This window comes from Pteropus medius, unplaced genomic scaffold (genome assembly GCF_902729225.1).
Source record: "Pteropus medius unplaced genomic scaffold, Ma_sr-lr_union100, whole genome shotgun sequence".
NCBI classification, from domain to species: domain Eukaryota; kingdom Metazoa; phylum Chordata; class Mammalia; order Chiroptera; family Pteropodidae; genus Pteropus; species Pteropus medius.
In genome coordinates, this window is record NW_024351543.1 from 13,290,865 (window position 1) to 13,310,960 (window position 20,096).

Below are 20,096 nucleotides of genomic sequence, written 5' to 3' on the forward strand. Positions count from 1 at the left end.
CTATACTGTTTTGTAATTATGAAGAGATAACATTTTAGTGAATCAAAACAGTCCTGAATGTAGCTTAAACATTCCATAAGCTGGAAAGGTCAAAATGTCCAGGTTGAACCCAGTTGAACAGTCTGTGCATTTCCAGAGTGAACCTTGCTGATAAGATGCAACCGGGATTCCCTGGAGACTTCACCAGGCAAGCTCAGGAAAGAGGCATCGACAACTTCCAGAAAGATTAACCCCTGAATTGTTCCTTGGGCTATTAAACTGCTAAGACAGTGTCTACTGTATAAGTTCTGCATGAATTTTGAGAAATAGAGCATCTTGGGTAGAAGTTTAATCTTTTTATTTCCTCTGGTGAATGCCAATATAATTAACTTGATGTCAATAAATGCTATATTTTTATAGCATACAAAATCTGGACTGTTATATTTTGATGTTGTTTGCACTCCATATGGAGGCAGTCTTTGGGGAGGTTGCTAATATCTGATTTCAAGTGGGAAGGAGGAAATTAAGACTATATTTTCAGAAGGAAGAAAAAGTGAACACTGAACTCAAAAGAAGTAGTCTTCAAAACTAGACGTCTTGACCCCATCACCACATGCTCCCCTATGCTCTTCCTTGCATGCCTTAGCTGCTCTGTGATCACAGCAGACTAAAGGATGATTTGAAGAAGAATGATTCTTTAGTTCCATACATTTCATAAAAGAAATGTGGAGCGCTCTGAGGGTATTTGTAGAAAAATACCAGGGCTTGTTCAATATCTTGGTAGCATTAACACAAAATGCTATTGAAGAATAAGCCAAAGTTAAAAAACTGGACTCATTTTGTTTTCTGTGTTTTAATCCAGATTGGGGGCATCTAGGGTAATTAAAGGGCCCATAAAATTCCAGCAACATCAGAGCATGATTAGATTATATTCATAACTTCTTCTTGGTCAGATTCATAAGAAAAATAATTCTAAGAGACTTGGAGTCCCCCAGAGAAATCATAGAAAAGACTTTTTTGAGGTTTTGCTGGTTGAGGGCGGGGCAGGAGGGAAGGGAGAAAAGGTGAGGAGGGAGAACATTTAACAAATGAAGAAAGAAATGCTCAAGTGATAAAAAGTGAAAGTGGTACCTACCTCTCTCTTCAGCATTTTATGAGCTTACAAAGCATCTTTAATAACTTTATCTTTGTTTCCCGGGACAAGCAGTAGGGTATATTGGCTCCATTTTATGGGAAAATAAGCCTAAATTTTTAAGGACACATACCTGAGGTTTCACAGCTAGCAGGTCAGGGAAGCCCCCAAGACTTCTGAACTCCAGTTGTGAGCTCAGTGGTATGTCTTGAAAGACCAGTCCTTCTTCATGATTTTGTACTGGCCTCAAAGGAGCCATATGGATGTTCTTCTCTGCTGAAAGAAAAACAATCAGTTCAGTTCAATCAGCCTAATTTAAAGTTGACTTTGTGTAAATGGGGAGGCAGGGAGACAGTAATCTGGGTTTTCAGCTAAGATGTTATGCGACATTTAAAATTGCATTCTAATCACACTGTATTGATCATCTCAAAGTAATATCCACAAACTAACGAGACCCAATCTGACATGAAATTCATAACCATTGATCTGGGCTTCAATTTGTTGTTTGTTTATACACACCATGGAGGGTCCCAAAGGGCTACTCAGGATTGCCCCATCACCAGCTGCCATGACTTCGTTTATGATGTGTGTGAAGGAAAGCTGGGTGGTAATGAGGGTGTACGAATGTGTGTGTTTGGGTGTCTGTGTACGTCTGTGGGGCATATGGGGTACTTCAATGTATTACAAGGAAAACTACGTTGAACATAGAACTGCCTTTTTCTAAAATGAGAAAGTGAGAAAACAAAATAAACATGTAGCTTTGCACAGAGTCTGACACAGAGGTTCAGATGTACATTATTTATAGAGCAGGTACCCTCAGAGGAAAGGGGGTAGGGGACCAGGACCGGGCAGGGAAGGGAGCTAAGCAAGAAAATGCCCTCAGCTGGAGAAGAGTTTTAGCCTGATCCTCCTGGGGGCTCCGGGGCATGAATTGTGTCATAGAGTTGGTCCCATCTTGAGGCCCAAGGACCAGGTTTACTTGCCCCTAATTCAGACCATCATTAGCTGCAGACTCTGAGCTGCCGGAAGAGTCAAGGGGGATATAACATCCTGGGCCAGGCAGTTCTTGCCTGACTGAGAGCCAACTGTCCAGAGGAGGGGCAGCTATAGGCCAGTAGCAGCAGATACTAATAACAACTGGGAGACAGAGGCTGGCCCAGTAAAGGAAATCTGGTCATAGCACCAAGTGTCCATTAGATATTACATAGGTTTTTATTTTGTAAAAAGCTAACTCACCCAGAATACATTTTGTATCTTCTGCATTTTTTGATCAGCAGCTATTATTCTAGAGGTCAGAAACCACTGGGGTTGTAAACAGTATCAAGGCTAAGCAAGGTCTGTAGGTCCGCTGGTGCCTTTGTGCCGTAATAAAGAGTCCAAGACAAAAAAATGGTGAAATCTGAGTAAGATCTTAGTCTAATTAGTTGTATTGTGCCAGTGCCAATTTCCTGGTATTGATAATGCACTACAGTTTCATTAAGTTGTTACCTTTAGGAGAAGCTGGGTGATGGGTACATATCATATGTATGACTTTTGCAACTTCTTGTGAGCCTATAATTATTTCAAAATAAATATTTTTGAAAAAGCATAAGATCTGCAGTCTATGAGGTTTGAGCCGGGTTCCAGCAGCAATCCACATTAGAGCCACTTGAGGGGAGGTACCAGACTTTATTCTTCTGCGTATTTCCTGTGCTACTACCAGGTGCAGGCCCTAAACAAAACACACGAGAGAAGAAATCACTCAATGATTCAATGAATGAATGAATGAATGAATGAATGAATGAATGAATGAATGAATAGTTAACTTTGAACAAATTACTTAAGCTCCCTGAGCCTCAGCTTCTGCATTAGTCTACCAGGGTGATTGCAAGGATCTAATTCATTTACATATAAACAATGCTCTTTGTGTCACTTAACAGTCCTGGTACGGATTGCTGCCCAGGCCTCCCAGACCTCCCAGGCCTCTGTCAGGCAGAGAATCCATAAAGATAGCTGCAAAGCAATTTGCAGCCCAATTGTCCATGAGCTCAATGATTTGAAGATGTCTGTGGACCCTTTCTGTCTATCCCGAGAGTTGTTTAGGAATTTACCAGATATAAAATGACTCAGACTTTGATTCCAGAAGAATCTTTTTTTAAAGTAGATAGTGTTGTTTCTATATATAAAAAGTCTGTCGTTATGGAAACTTATCTCAAATAAAGCTCCTTTTAACAAAATAAAAGTCTTCTCCTCTGCATTCACGAGCATCATTTCATAAGAAAAGAAGGAAGAAATATGTAAGAAAGATATTAGTGTAAAGCTGTGAGGGAAAGAATAAAATTTGCAATACCTCTATACTCAAACTAGCGTGTCACTTTCACACTTCCAGAATTAACCCAGAAAGTCTTTCTCTCATACCACCAGTCTCTAAATTAGAGTTTCCCCTTTTGTTTCTTCAAAAAAAAAAAAAAAAAAGTGGGGATTAACCTTTGAAAATGGCATCTTCCTTTTTTTTTTTTAACAGATTACAGCCAGGCATTTGGCAAATGATTTTCACTAGCTGTCAGGTTATTTTCAGGTGTGTGTGTGTCTGTGTGTGTCTGTGTGTGTGTTGCAAGTTCTTTGACCTACAGGAATGAGAGAAGCGGTGGCCTCACTCTTTCCACTGAGGAATAATTTCTCTGCTCCACAACTAAGGTCTGCATGGGTTTCCTTCCTTTTATACCCTACAGCGCCTGTTGGTACCTTCAGGGATGCATTAGAATAGCGTTGGACTTGGAATCAAAAGATCTGTGTAGACAAATCACTCCACTTTCTTACTTTTGGTTTTGGAAAAATACTGCTTGCCTTGACCTCCTCACAAGGAGATTCTGTGGACACCGTGAAAAAGCAAGTGTGATGGGGCATTGCAAACTCCAAAGTTGGATGCAGATGTCAGTTATTTGTATTGCTGGCCATGGCTCAAATACTCTTACCCTATAGGGTCCTTATCCCCTGTGACACTTTGAGGACACCTTCTCTGGGTGTTCCTAGGAGTTCTGCTACAGAGGATAACACTTAGGGAAAACATTATCTGCCAGACACTATGCTAACTGCTTTGTTTGTTTAGCTCATTTACCACCTAAAACAACCCCTGAGGAAGGTATTATTATCCTACCTTTCGGAGAGGAAATTGAGATTCAAGGAGTCTTAGTATCCCCAGGTTTTATAACCAGCAAGCATCTAGGTGAATAGTGATCCCCCCAGACTGTGCTGTCCCCGCAAAATATCCTGGTCTAATGTTCTGTGCCACTAGTTTGTGGAAGTCCTTTCCTGAGGATGCATCTGCCTTCCCATATCTCCTGCTTGGTTTTTCTTGACCTGTGAGAACTGAAGCAAGATATACACCCAATTGACTTCATTATGTCTTTCAATTTGAAATTTAGAAAATGTACATTTGTGGGCTGTCACACTGAACCATTTTTTTCATTGTCATTTCCCCCACTCCAGTCTGCCCACAATGGAATGAAGAATGTGTTCCCCACTGCAGTCAAAGATCTCATCAAGCATGCACGTGTGTATGTGTGTGTGTGTGTGTGTGTGTGTGTGTGTGTGTTTGCTGTCAGACTGATTGCTATGTTCGTGGAGGTCATTGATTCTCTTATTCATCCAACAATTGATATAAGATTCCAAAAAATGCCCTTTTGTTTTGGAAATGCAATATAAAAGGTCTGAGTGTCAAACAGAGGGTGGGGATTTGGGGGCTGGGAGAATGGGGTGAAAGGCTAAAGAAGTACAAATCAGTAGCTGATGGATTGTCATGGGGATAGAAAGCACAGCATAGGGAATGCAGTTAGCATTAATGCAATTAACTAGGTGGAAGGTCAGGGGAGGGAGGAAGCAAATGGGGGGATGGATCGTTTTATGAACTATATAGATGTCTAACCAATGTACTGTATACTTGAAACTAAATTTAAAAAAAATGATGGCTACAAAGAAAAAAAAGAGGTCTGGAAAAGCCAACATTCACATGGTGTTAAGCTTAAAAATCCCTGTAATCAATGCTAATTTGACATGATGGCATGTGACACTTTTATCTCCAACGCTCTTCACAAACTAATTACCAATTAATCTAAAAATTGAGAGCATTAAGTATTTATTACCTTGCACTCTGAACTTGAAAACATTTGTGTTTAAAAGTATGACTGGTAAAACTGTTCCATGATGCTTTAACGCAGGCAGTGGGCAGGGGGTGGGGTGGGGGGGAGGGCGGCATTCAAATAATTTACAGAGAAGGACAGATCACATATCAGTGAGATGAGACTGTCAGATTATTCTGAAAACTGTGAGTATCTCTCTGGGAAATGCTACACACATACTCAGTTGGAAGTTTGCTGAAGGAATTTCTTCACAGTAATAATGCTAATCAGTCCAGAGCAGTGAGCTCCGAGGTGAAACTGAGCTGCTTCTGCCCTTTCTTTCAGAGTCTGTAGAGCTTCATTCATAGCTACCCCCTCCCCCAAATAGTACTTTATGGAGAAGAGGCAAATTGAATTGTCCCCACAGACAAATGAATCATTAAATGAGAATGGGGAATGGGGAGGAAGGACAGAGGGAGGGAGGGTAGAAGAGGGAAGAAAGGAGGAAAGGAAGTTGCATGAAGTTGGTTTGAGGCTGTAGGGACAATCCTTGGCACTGCTAAAAGCACGGACCTTTTCTGTAGAAGGAACATGAACTGCGGGACTTACTAGGTCTTAACTTTCATTTTAAGATATAAAAAGCAAACTCCTCTTTTCCAAGACTAATTGTTTTCCAAGTAAGCCATTTGGCTACTGCCTCACCCAAAACAAGCCTCTCTTTAGCCCCACCTGGTGGTCTTTCTGCTTTCAAACCACAAGTTAAACTGAAAGCTACAAAAATGTGCAGAAAATCCATTTCCAGACCTAGATTTGGGGCACACAATTAACTGCGTACATTTTTCTAGAGACTGAAATCAGAAAACACCTCTGTCTAGAATTAGGCTCTCATTCTCTTTCCTTTTTTCTCTCTCTCTCTCTCTCCATCTCTCTTTCCATCTCTCTCCTCCCCCATCCCTTTCTCTTTTCTTCCCTCCCTTGCCTCCTCCCTTTTGCCACAAAATGTGGTTACAATTTATTTCAAAGCTGATAACAGGGCTAAAAGCCTAGACGACACCCCTAGACACTTCCTCACAGGAAGGTGGTGCCGGCTGAACAGACATGAATTCATAGCACAGCAGGAACGAATCTGTCATATATTCAGGCTGTGAAAAATCTTCCGAATCTCCACGCTGGAGAGGAGCAAACTGCTGAACAGAGGCATAATTTGGACTTTGAAAGAAGAAAAAGGTACATTCTAGCTCTTAAACCCGGAATATACAGAGAGCTTCCAGTCAGGGATGCGTAGCTGGTAAATTATTAGGGCGTTTTTAGGTTGACATATTGATTGATTAGTATTTACTCACGAGGACTGTACTACAGGTACGAGAAAAGGTAGAAAAGTTTATGGAGGGTTTCAGAGGTTCCCATTCCTTCCAGAAATATCAGTACCTTAAACTGTATAACCCTGGCCTACTGGAGGGTCCCAGATCTCGGAGAACAATGTGAGTGTATATAACTGCTCGCCGTGAAAAGCTTTTCGGCTTCTCCTGGGATTCCCATACTGCTGTCCCACCGCGGCTCCCCGGAGGCTGATCCCTCCCAGGGCCCGCTCCCCACGCTTGCTATGGCTCCTGCAGCGACACGACCGTGGAAAGAAAGTTGGCACAGCAGTGAGCAGACAAATATCATTTTTAATTAAATAGTATATTTTAAAATGTGTTTCACACGTGAAAGGCACAGATGGTGAGGCGTCCACGCCTGAGGAGACAGCTGTGCTGTGGAGAGAACAGGTGGGGACTGTGGTTCGTCTTCCCCTCGGCATTCTGGCACAGTTTCCTCCGAGCGGCGCTGCGACCTGATCAGCCTCCTGCCCTTGGGCTGGGGGTCCTACTGGCAAACTCTAGCCCATCCAGACCACGTCGGAGCTCCTCGCTGTCCTGAGCGGGGGCTGCTTCTGACTCAGGACAACGTCCGAAACCAACTAACAGCACCCTGGATCCATATTTTTTTGTCTGATGTTTTTGCGGTGGTAGCTATTATTGTTTAGGACCATTTTTGTTGTGGATTTATTTTTCTTTCGGTTTGGTTATTTTTACAAGGAGGAGACAAATGAAAGAAGAGTGGAAGCAGTTGGTATGCAATGACCCTAATGAAATGCCCACATACCCCTGCAGATGCCTAGCCTGGGGAGACCCTCCTCCCGTGTATCCCTCAGGTTGACCCAGGGCAGTGGTTTTCAAAGTGGAGGTCCCTGCAGGCATAGCATTAGCATCACCTGGTAAATGCAAAGTCTGAGGCCCAACCCTGGCTTACCGACTCATAAGAAGCTCAGGTGTGGGGGCCCAACCATCTCTATTTCAACAAGCCCTCCAGGCAATTTTGATGCTTGTCTCTCAAGTTTGAGAGGCAGGGCCTAAGGTGCCCAACGCAGCTTTGTCCACAGGGAGATAAGTCCTGATCTGGCCTACTCCAGCACTCTGGTTCTGAAAGGTTTCCTCCTGCAAAACGAACACATACATTCCTTGCTAGCTCGGTCCCTGGTCTGTTAGGAATTCCTGGAATTCCGGTTCATGGGTAGGTCTGGATTTCTGCATCTGCAGATGAAGGGCCAGGTCTGGAGTTGTGCTGAGGGTGTCAGGGTAAAGCCATCTTCTACCTCTATCCACAGTGCCTCTTTCTGCTTCTCCACCAGCAGGTTTTGTGCTGAGAGAACAAATAACAGCCTGTGGCTCGGTGGGAGCTGACAGTGCAGTGGTGAAGACAGCCTTGGAAACGGATGCTTGTAATGCAAACTGATTAGTGCTGTAGAGAAGGCTGAGCCAAGCTCCTGGGCATATAATGGAGCCCTAGGGAACACAAGGACACAATTTTCCCTTCACCTCTCTAGCCCCAGCAGAGACCCAGCAGCCCAGGTAGGGAAAAGGCAATGGAAATAAAGTATCTTCCCACATGATACTGTCCCTGTGCCTTCCTTGGGAGATATCAGCTACAATGCCCAGGTGGGGTCTGCCTTCCTGGCCTCCCGGAAGTAGTCAGGAAAAGGAGGCAAAGAGGCCTCTCCAACTGTCCCAGCAGTGCAATCTGGCTCCTTCTGAAGCTCAGGTGAAATTGATTGAGGTGGAAGTGGGAATTGGGTAAAGAGTGTATGTGTGCGTGTGTGTGTGTGTGTGTGTGTGTGTGTGTGTGTGTGTGAGAGAGAGAAGAGATAGAAAGAGAAGAGAAGAAAGAGAGAGAGAGATGGTGGGTACATTTGCAATGAAAGGAAAAGACTCTTTTTCTTTCATACCCTTAATGACCAAGATGCAGTAATTAAAACTAAATTTCTAGAGTTCCATGACCAATGTCATCTCAATCTGAGGTTTTGCCACCTCCACTTTGGGCTTATTTCTTAGTAAAAATAGTCATCAACATTACCATGGTAGTAATGACAAAGCCAAAACCCCTTGAACTTGGGCCACCCACCAAAATTCTGACCTCTGCTGAAAGCAAGGGGAGCTTTTTTTCTGCCCCTCCACATTGATTCAGGCTCCCCTTCCCTCACCTGTAAATGTCTTCCACCCAGCATTCCATGGGACTCCTCCTGGGAGCTCAGGGTCTGTGAGTCTGGAGGACTGGACCCTGTCCCATCCTGGTTCCATCATTTATGAGCAAGGTCCTTCACCTCCCTGAGCTTCTGTGTATTTGCACTGAACACTGGAGCAGTCCATTCGTGCCAGCTCAAGGGGGATGTGGTGGGGATACAATGAGAAGTCTATAGTGTGCGGCTTGGCCCCCGTGGGTTTGATAAATGATGGTATTAAGAAAGCAATTCACAATGAGGATGTTGGTCTGGAGCCTCTCTTTTGACCAATTTGGACAGATTAACTGGGACCATGGCGTTGTGCTCTCTGTCTGGCAGTGCCAAGTCTCTGCTCTTTGTATGAGAACAGGCTGCCTCGTGACCCCAAGAAGACGCAAGTGATGGCAGAATGGAACTGGGGAATGACAAGCCAAAGTGCAATGAAAAAGAGCTGAAAAAGAAACCAGCTCCGATTGCGGCATGGGGAGGGCACTCGTTTCATTGATTTCATTTCACTGCCAGTGGACAGGAGCACAAGGCCTACACTTCCTCTTGCACTGGTAGAAGTGGATGCCCAGCTTCATTCTAACCACCAAGGCTCATGAGCAGATCCAGTCCACAAACATCTAAATGTACAAAGCTTCCAGGAGCCAAAAATGAGTTGGAGGAGTTATGGCATAATCTTCCTGGCATGAAACCTTGTTACAACCCACCATGCCCTCACGATGGCTAAACCAAGATGGATTAAGGCTTCACAGTCACCAGGGAGTGGTGCCTCTGGGCCTGGCTGGAGGCTACAACCCAGTGCTGGAGCGAGACCATATTCCTGGGAGCCCAGGGGATCAGGCTGTGTAGGGAAGAAACCAAAGACATCACAGTAACTTAGGGAACTCTACTGAGAAATTTCATGGGGAAAGGCGGAGGGGAGGAAAGAATGTGCTGGGAACCTCCTATACTGAACAACACTGTCCAATCGATGCTGCTGGTATCCCCATTTTATACATGAGAGAACCGAGGCTATGCAGACTCAAATAACAAAGTCTATATGCTGGCAAGTGACAGAGGCAGAACCCTGTACCTTTAGTTTTTGTAGATCCACCTAAAGCATCCCCTTTTCTGTTGCACTCAGCAGAGTCAGGAAGAAGGTCGTAATCATACGCCCTGCTCCTTTGAAAAGAAGACAGCCCCCAGGAATACTAGACAGCGCCTGGGAAGGTGAGGATGTGCAGGGAAGACCGTGTGTTAAGGAGCCAGTGTGCCCTGGGCCTAAAACTCAGCATGATCACTTACATCCCTCATTTCTTTCAATCCTGGTTCTGTCAAAATGTCAGGCTTTTTACATTTTCTTCACCACTTTTGCTCACCCATGACCATCCTTCCTCAATACAACTGTGCTACAGCTAACAGCCTTCCTCTTCCAAAATTCTTTGCAATGAGCAAGATTTCTCCCACTATTTCTGAATTCATCCGCACCTCTAATTCTCTCTCCCCTTTTCTCTCTTTCTCTGTCTCGCTTTCATTATCTTTCTCTCTTCCATCTCCATCATCTCCTCCCACGATCACTCCTTCCCCTGCTTCTCTTTTTCTCTCTCTTTTATCGCTGTCTCCCCACAATTCCTCTCCCTTACTCCTTCCCCCGGTTTATCTACAAGACCGATAGCTAAAATGACAAGTCCAAACAACCCACAACGTCTAAGATGACCCGGAGTGCCTCATCCGTGCACATCATCCCTCAGCATCAATCTGGACCTGGTACCTTACAGCTGCCTGATTAAAGCACCAAGGGAGGTTCGGTCTAGGGATGGTTTTATAGTGTTTGCTGAAGGGGGTGGTTGCATTTTGTCTCTGTGCCAAAATGAAGCAAAGCTTTTTGGAAGGGGAAGTAAAAAAATCAAAATCCCAGCCAGCCCCTTTTAGTATTGTTCTGCATGCCAGAAACTTGATGCTTTTCAGTGTGGGAGGAGAGCGACGCAAATGCCACCCTCAGCACTGGCCCAGGCCTCCTCCTGGCCGGCGCACTCCTCGGCCTGTTGAGGACCACTCTGAACGGGAAACAGTAGAACAATGGGAAAACTGGGCTTGGAGCCTTCAACCCAGACACAGAGGCTAAAAATGACTTCTACCCATATGAGTTGTGTTTTTTAGCATAAAGGGGACAGGAGGGAGCCAAGGCTTTGTAAAGGTGGCTTAGAAAAGGGGAGGAGTATGCCAAGGACACATTTTATCTCTTTCTGCAGCCCTCAGCCTTAGAAGCCACCCAGACAACAGAAAGGAGATAGATGTTATTAGCGTTTGCAGTTCCATTTCAGAAGATAGGACTAAAGCGAAGTCTGAGAAAAGCTAAGATTACTTAATCCCAACCTTCTTTTTTCAGATGAGGCTCCAGTAACTGCAGCCTCATTGCCTAGGTTGCCCCTACTGAACAGGATGAGAGTAGCTCACTTCAGCCCCTCACTCTGCTTTCCACCACCTCCCACATCTGCTTTGCAAACAAGTGAACAGTGCCTCCTAACCCTTGGGATTTTCATCCAAAGGTCAGGGCTTAGAAAATCAGCTTCATAGATGTTGGGGGCCTCAGGGGGCAGCTGTGACCATACCCCTAAGGGCAGAGTCCCCACACACACTTTGAAGATTCCAGATTCTCTTTCATAAGCTTGGCGAGAGGGTAACAGTGTCTCTCCCTCAGTGCCACCGGAACTTGTATCACCACATATTGTATTCTCAGACTATGTTTTCTAATTTTCATTCCTCAGAGGGGTTGCTATTTGGGGTTCTCCTCCCCCAATCTTTCATTAACTTCCATCTGCACCATTTCCTCAGGTTGGTTTCCCTTGACACGAAGCCCGAGACAAAGATTCTGCTGCGCGTGCTATGTTAAGGGAGCACTCTCGGGAGAAACAGAAGGGAAGAAGGACAAGGCAGGAGAAAGAGCCAAAGCAAGGACGTGGTCTCAGGGAAAGTCTAGCCTTGACTTGACCACAGGGGCCTCTGGAGATAAGCTACAATGCAAAGTCGTCCTCACCTTTAGGTTCCCATATGAGCCTGTCATTGGACATGGGCTTCCCCAGGATGGGGCATGTGTAACAAACTACAGGGGTCAGGCAGCTCTCACCAAACGAAAACAGTTCTCTGAGGAAGGGATACATCCATGAGTTTTCATCAGCCTATACTCTCAGCAGCTAGGGGGCGGGTGTCCCAGCATGATGGGATCTGGACAAGGCACCAACTGTACCTGCTACATTTGGCAAGCCTAGAGTTAGAACTTTCATATTGTTCCTGATGGCTCCTACCTTCATACTACCCTCTCCTGTATCTTAAACCAAGCAGCATCAGAAGTGAAATGTGAGATTCCTTTCTGTCTGCTGCAACAATGCTGGTCTACCAAAGAAAACCATGTCATTAGTGCCTGTCGCTCCCTGCTTACAACTCTTCAGAAGCATCCTGCTGTTTTCAGTCTAAAGCCCAAACTTTTTGACATGGCAAACAAGACAACCTATGACCTTGCCACACTCCAGCCACATCTCATGCCCGGACCTCTCCTTTTATTCTTCAATCGTACTTTATTCCTTTACATATTTATTCTCCGATCCAAACACACCCACTGTTTTGTACCTCTGGGCCTTTAAATAGTGTTCCCAGGGCCTGGAATGCTCTCATCCCATTATCTACCTGGTTTGTCCCTTGTCAATTCTCCCAGATTGAGTTTAGATGCTTCCTCCTGCCTGAAGCTTTTCCTGACCTCACAGGCCATCGTTTCATCTTGGGCAAGCCTCTATATTACAATTCCCGTGTTGAATAGATGTTGGCATTTTATTAATGAGTATCCCTCACTATATCATGAGTTTTCTAAAGGTTTGAACCATGTCTGACTTATATACATAGCCCTTCTAGTTCAATCCCTAGCATGCAGTGGGCATCCACAGATCTTCCTTAAAGAAATGGATAAGTGCTTGAACAATTTTATCCAAAGATTTGAATATTTCATCTCAACATCTCATCACTAATCCTGAGAAGTTAGGGAATTAGTCTTCTGGGTAGTTAGCATCTCTCTCAAAAACTTTCATATCTGAGTAGTTTTCTAATTTCATGCTAATGGTACTATTCATAATCATTCCTATCTCTAAGTCACTGCTACATGTCCCAAGGCCTTGAAATATTACTTTTCCCCTCTATCCAAATTTTATGCATTATTGGGTCATAGTCTAGCAGTTGTCTTACCAGGAGTATGCATGTAAATATTAAATGTGTGAGTTTATTTTTCTTATTAGGACAGATAAATTTCAAGTTATGCTACAGTCTTGGTACAGAAAGCAAATATCTTTTTAATTGTTGCGGTCACGTTCCTTTGATTATACATACAAAGTGAATCATTTGCTTTTTCTGTGTAGCAGAGTCGCTTTCTTTTGGGGTGTGTGGAAACATCATCAGTGTTCACTAATACCCTTTTCTCCCCATCCTGAGCACATGAAGGATCGTGCATCACAGGTCCTTGTAGTAGCAGCTGAACTTTGACCAGTTCTGACTAATGAAAAGGAAGCAGAGGAGAAGTACACCAGACTGCACAATTCTCCAGTCTCCTTCCTCTTTTCTTCTGGTGATCCTGGGGGAGGCCTCATATTGAGAGCATCCTGACTCACTGAGTCACCACTTAAGGACAGCTACTCTGAAGGATCACCTTGACTTTGCAAGAATGATGAATGGTAAATAAACTTCTCTTGCGTTATCACTGAGACTTGGGATTTGTTTGTTCCTGTGGCATAGCCTATCTCATCCTGACTAATACAGGAGGATGGGAAAAGAAACCACCACACAACCTGTGGACAAGCATAACTTTGAGTCAGAAAGTACTTAACCCCAGCAGAATATTGATCTAACGTCCCCAGACTGGCTCATGGCCTAGCAATGTATCTGTGTATAAAAAGAGAAGCCCAACACTGAGAGTTTCAGATTCGAGTATCCAGTTGTTATGCACACTTGGCCAAGTTTGGCAAGGAAGAAAAGGGATTTTTCTCACATGAAGGATCATTGTGATCTGTCCTGGGACCTGGACTAGCAAAACCTCACAGCAGACATGACCCGTCATCTATTGGAGTAGGCAGGATGAGCAGTGTGGCCAATTTGCATCAATCTCCTTGAGAGCAGCCAAGCCTTCTCTATATACGTATAAACTTCTTATTTTATCTTTAATCTTTGAAAGGCTAGAAAGACCAAACCATTTCAAGCTGACAAGGGCTAGAAATATCCCCCTTCACCGTGCTTCTGCTGACCACTTGCATCTCTCTCTCAAGCCCTAGAAGATGCTAGAATGAACCAGACTCCAAAGTTTCCCCAAAAAGCAGCTCAAAGTCTCCAGAACTGTAAGAGAAAAGCGGGTCTCCAAGGTCTCTGGGAGCCCCAGACCCTGCCCTACTTCTCCACTATGTGGGAGAACATCAGCTCTGCGTTGAACCAGAACTAGAATAACTCTGAAACTTGTCATTCATTCAACAGATTTTTACTGAACATCTATTGTGATCTTGGCAGTATTCTAGGTGCCGAGGATTCAGCAATGATCAAGACGCCATCTATGATATCATGGAGCTTCTGTTCTGGGGTTGGCGAGACACATAAAATAAACAGTTGAACAAATGCTCAAATCAGATAACGCCAGATTGTGCTAAATGTCATGAGGACCATAAAACGGTGACGGGATAAAGACTAAATTGGATTGAGTGGTCAGGAAATGTCTTCCAGAATGGGTGACTTCGGAACTGAACCTGAATTATAATAGTAATAGTTACCTATAATAGGATTTTCTTTATGCCAGGAAATATTCAAAGTACTTTGCATCTGTGAATTGTTTTAATGCTCTCAACAACTCCAGGAAATCGATACTATTACCTCCATTTCACTGTTGAAGAAACTGAGACAGATAAGGGCTTGGTTACATGCCTAGGGTCACACGGCTAGGAAGGGGGAATGGGGATAAGGCAGCAGCTAACCCAGTCTAGCTCCAGAGACTGTGCTCTTAACTGTAGCATTATACTGTCCCTTAACAAACGCTGCAAAGAAACGTGTCCCGGGACAATGTCGGTGAGCACTCCAGGGCAGAGGGTAGAGAAAGCACAAAGTTCCAAGGTTTGGAAAGCAGACCTCCTGCCCATAGAAATATTTGCTGGGACCAATGAGTCATTCCTAATGCTGGCCAAATCCAAAACAATTGTTAAAACAGGATATTCTGAGGCCTCTCATCATCATGCCTGAGAACTTCCAACAAAATAATACACAAAAGTGTTGCATATTTTACATGATCTTGATATCAAGCCTAATATAATTACTCTCTGAAATATTAAAGCCCTGTTATGGCTCCCCCAACCATGCAGGACCTCATAAAATTTAATTTCCTCTTGGCAAAGCTCCTTGCAAGATAAACACAAGCCTACTCAAGGAAGTCTTAATTCAATACCATTCAAAATATGCCAGCAGCTGATCAAACCAGACCTGTAGGCTCTACAGAGGACTGATATGCATTGAGCATGTCCATTCAATGGAGATTTATTGAGTGACCCTCAGTGTGCTAAGCCTGTGCCGGACACAGAAGGAATACAGAAATAAGTATGTTAATGATAATATTCAGGATCCTAAGTTTAAAGATTATGATTATAAGAATTTTGTGTGCCCTGTTTGACATGTGAGCTTATTAAAGAGGAGACAGATTTTGGAACTAGAAAATGAGGGAAAAGCTGGCATATGCTCTGAACTTCTGATCTGGGAAACAACTTAAGACTATTGAGGTTTTCAGCAACATTTAAAGGTTTTTTTCTTCTTCATTTTGGCAAAACAAAGTCATTTCAAGGACTGACAGGGTGTGAAATATAAAGTAAAAGGAAAACTACAGTCAAGTTTATGCCTCATAATCCAGATGCAGGGCTATAGGACTGCTGAGAGCAAGGCTTCTTCCTCTGCAAGCTGAGGCCTTGGCAAGTGCTAAGCACCGCAGGTGTGTCTGGGCACGCACGGTGAGAAGACAATTCTATTCCTGGGACAAGTCTAAGGTTCCACTACAGGGTGGGCATCTGTTGGAGACATGGGTAGAGATTTCAACTTATTTCAGTCCCAAAGCAGGTGATCCATCTTTGGAAAGCAGACAGAATAGGTAATATTAAGAAGAGTCTGGAGTCCTTAGACTGATGCTTTCAACCTTGAGTCTGCTTCACCTGTAAGGCTTGTTCAAATACAGATTGCTGGGCACCAGCCTATTTCTGATTCAGTAGGTCTGGGTAAGGTCTAGGGATGTAAGAAGTTACATTTTTACTTTCCCAGGTGATGCTGCTGCTCTTGGTCCAGGGACCACACCTGGAGAACCACTGCTTAGTGAAATGAGAGGAGGTGGCCGAGGAAAGAGAAGACTCCCAGAGTGACCCTCAGTGTGCAATTCTTACAGGGAGACAGAAACAGGTGGAAGGAAAACTCCAGGAACTCTGTCCTCGATGGACTGTGTGGCAAGTTCTCTGTTGGACCCCTCCACCAAAGGCATTTCTCCTCGGAGAGAAAAGAAGGGAACGAGCACAGGCTACGGGTGTCTCCACACAAATCATTTTACTTAATCTCATAATAACCTTATGAGCTAAATATTATGTTCCCATTTTAGACATGAAAATCCCTGAGAGGAAGACAGATGAATCAATATTCAAGTCTTTTAAACGCTAAAGGACGAGTTCTCTCCTACAATATAGTTAGCTTTCAGGTGCTGTCTTTTGTGACATTTCATACATATGTATCAATAAAATACTAAGGGAAATTACCAAGGCAGTTGCAATGTTCAGTAATCAGGGTCCTTTCTGGGAGGTATTTTGCTCAAAGATTTGTTCAAAGCACTAGTCTTTTAGGAGGCTTCTGGAGTCCTGAGGACTATCAAAGTGTTGCTTTACTTGGTCCTGAGAGTCTAAGGATGGAGGTGCCCACCAAGCTTCAGCTCAGGATCCTGCACCACAACCACCATCACCTTCACCTTTACCATCACCTTCAGCATCATGCCCACACCATTCATGAATGCTGATAAGTAACAACTAGGAGCTCTTTTTTCTGGAACACTAACCCCTCCCCCACCACTCACACACATTCCGTAAAGCCATTGTTTTGGCTTAAGTGTGGTTGTGACAGAGCTTTCATGTCTATCTGTTTATGGACTGTGGGGAATTTCTACTCCAGTGACTCTTTCCCCAACTACTGCAGAATGGTAAAAGATGAGATCCTGGTTTGGTAATATGGAGACACAGGCAGAGAGTTCATCTGACTCCTCAGTCCTAAAGCAGGTGGGCTATTTTTCCCCTTTGAGATCGTTCAAGCCTGTTCTGCCTTATATGTTTGCTTAAAGCAAAATACCATGTATGACAGGAGATACATTGTTAAGTAAAATGACATAGATTCATCATAAATGTTCCAAAGGTTAAGGAGAGATGGGCTCCAGCAACCAACAAGATCCCACTGACTGCCCCCCTCTTCTTGACCCTGATACACCATTTTCATGGTTCTGGTCCTACATTTTGAAGGACAGGAAATTTTGAGGGAGGAGCTCTGATGGTGACAAGGCCTATGGAGTCCCATCTCAGGGAGCACCACCAGCTTCCTGTTTGGAGCATTTCGAGGTTTTGCTAAAACTGGGAGCTGTCAGTCAGAACTGTCCCTAACTATGTGTTTTGGGGTCAATCTAAGCACATGGTAAGTGCTCCTCCAGCAGAGACTGGCAAGACCCCAGGTAGCAGGTTGGTTACTAAGGTTGGTTACTTTCATAATGACCACATGAGCTGGCATCATAAGTGGTCAAAGAAGGAAATGTCAAGATTTTGTGGGCATTTATGTGTTTCTATGTGTGTGCTCAGCTACTGAAATAAGCTGTGAGGACCGCCTCATCCCACCCTTCCCCAAGGGCATACACAAACATATTTCAACCCTTTGTTCCCCTCTGTTAAGCAACAATGCCATAACTTTTGGAAAGAAATTTGACAGTGAGAATCTAGAGCCTTAAAAATGTTTATAGCTCATGATCTAGTAATTCCACTCCTGGGAATCTAGCCTGAAGAAATCATTCTAATGCATGAAAAAGTTTTATGTACAAAGATATTCATTATAACAGTGAAACAAGTAAAACGAAATAAATACCCAACTCTAGTGAATAGTAAAATTCTGAGTTTTCAATTTGATCTTCCTGGGAAGGAATCAATGAAACCTGTATATCTAAAATTCTTCCACTCAAGTGTGTAGTCCCTACACAACCAAGAATGACCAGCCTGCTAGGAACACTTCCAACATAAAATATAAGGCCCCCCCCCCCCAAAAAAAAGAGGGGAGGTGGGGAGAGAAGGCAACTCAGAGGAAGTAAAATCTCTAAAGAAAGAAAAAACTTCTATAAAATACATATTGTGAATCATCTCAGAGAAATAAGCAATTGCATTTATGGAACAAGAATAAGATGCTAAAGAAAGGGCACACTGCCACCATGTTTTCCAAAATATCATATGTCTCTGTATGACTAATGCCTCATATTGCTCTTATCTGCCTCCAAGCTTATTGCAGGTACTCCTGCCTGACAGAATCTAGGTCATATGAAAAATCTTAGCCACAAGGGAGTCTGGGAAATGTAGTTTCTAGTTTTTCAGTCTCTGTAGCAAGCTAAAAGAGGGGTGGAATGGGTGCTGAGTAAGCCAGTCTACATTATCAGCTACAATGATCATGTCACATCTTTTTAACTAGACTCTACCTTTAATCATGATTTTCTATTCCTTTTACATGTATGTAATCAGGTCAAATAAAGTTTAAACCCATTTCTTCCACAGGAAATATAAATGACCTTCAGCAAAATCAACCACGGTCATGAGTGAACTCTGAGAAAAGTTAAAATTCCCAAGCATTTTTCCTGATTCTTCCTTCTAGGAAAAATATCACCCATTTGTAAATCAGAGATATGCTTTCCTGACACATGCTTTTTTTTTTTCAGTACCTTTTACAGTTCCTCCACACTGAAGAGTCCCCCTAAATGTAAAAACATTCATGGCTGAAGGAAAAGATATTAATTCCTGCAAATGTGGAGGACTTAACTGATATAGCTGTGAAATATAAGTGTAATATGGAGTATCAGATGACAAATGATAGTTGTGAAATCAGCAAAATCCAGAGTAAGTGAAGAGTCTGGCTATGGCAAAGAGCAACCAGTTACTGAGACTTCATAGTGGGCCTCAGCTCCTTTTTCCTCCAGCCTTGCTCAGTCCCAGACTTCTCTACCCCATCTTGCTTAAATCCTGAGTCCCTCAATATAAGGCTATAAGATGCATGAGCAGTCTCAGCCATACCATTTGGTAGGGACCTGGATTTAATTGTGCTGCCAAAGACCTAGGAGCTGATGAGCCACAGACATCCAACTCGTCACAGAGCCATATTTTCCCTGACTATGTCATCTTTGCTCTGAGGATGGATATAGATGTCTTATTGCACTTGGCCATTCCTGCTAGAGCCCAGGTCTTTTGACTCAGCTACAGCCCAGTCCCTGCCAGTGCTCAGCTGCTGTCTGAGATCTGCTCATAACTGACTGGTTAGCAGCGCCACATTTTAGTCCCTTGCCACATCTTGAGTATCATCAGCCTGTTACCATGTCTCGCTGACAAACTGAACCACCCAAACTAAAGCCATTGCTTTGAAAACACACTTAGATCCACTCCTTCAGCCAGGTCAGATACTAACCCTGATTTCTCTTCTTCCTCTTCTCCATGAATCTATGAAACAGAGGTCTCAGCAGCCATTTTGAAAGACCCAACTTGACTATGACAATGGGGGCCCTTCAGCCTCTGGTTTCATTGGCCTTGCAGGGGCCACATCTGGCTGGAATGGAGGAGGTGTGGGATTGGCACTAAATAGACCTTCGCCTATTTCCCTTCCTTATGCTAACTAGTAATAGTAATTGTTCCTATTTATAAAGTTAGCTATGTGGCAGGCACTGTGCTATGTGCTTCACAAACATCAGTTCACTTGATCCCTATAGCAACCCTGCATGGTTGATACAATTATCCTCATTTTACAAATGAAGATATAGAATTGAGGAGCCAAATGATGCATTCAAAGTCATACATGAAATTAGAAGCATTTTTGTTAAAAAAAAAAAAAATGGCATCCCAAATCTTACGCACGTGTCCCTTAGATGAACAATACATACATATGCTGTAGTTTATTGACAGAATCTTCACACTGAGGCCAGCGAAGCCCCTGGCTTAGAGGAGGATTAAAGGTAATTAAGAGGGGTCATCACTCCCGTGTCCATTTCCTGAGAAACAGACGGGTCTTCACAGAGGAAACAGAAACGCAGGAGATGTGTTGGAGG

General features: G+C 43.6%; 1 long non-coding RNA gene across 1 annotated transcript in view; it reads right to left on the reverse strand.

The window, feature by feature from the left end:
• Positions 1–1,252: 1,252 nt before the first annotated feature.
• The window catches only part of LOC120586777 (uncharacterized), a 79,120-nt gene continuing 60,276 nt past the window's right edge, over positions 1,253–20,096 (reverse strand). Inside the window, exons 4-5 of the long non-coding RNA XR_005648797.1 lie at positions 2,600–2,822; positions 1,253–1,387 (exon numbers count right to left, since the gene is read on the reverse strand). This is a non-coding gene — a long non-coding RNA (uncharacterized LOC120586777). The remainder of the gene's footprint in view (positions 1,388–2,599; positions 2,823–20,096) is intronic.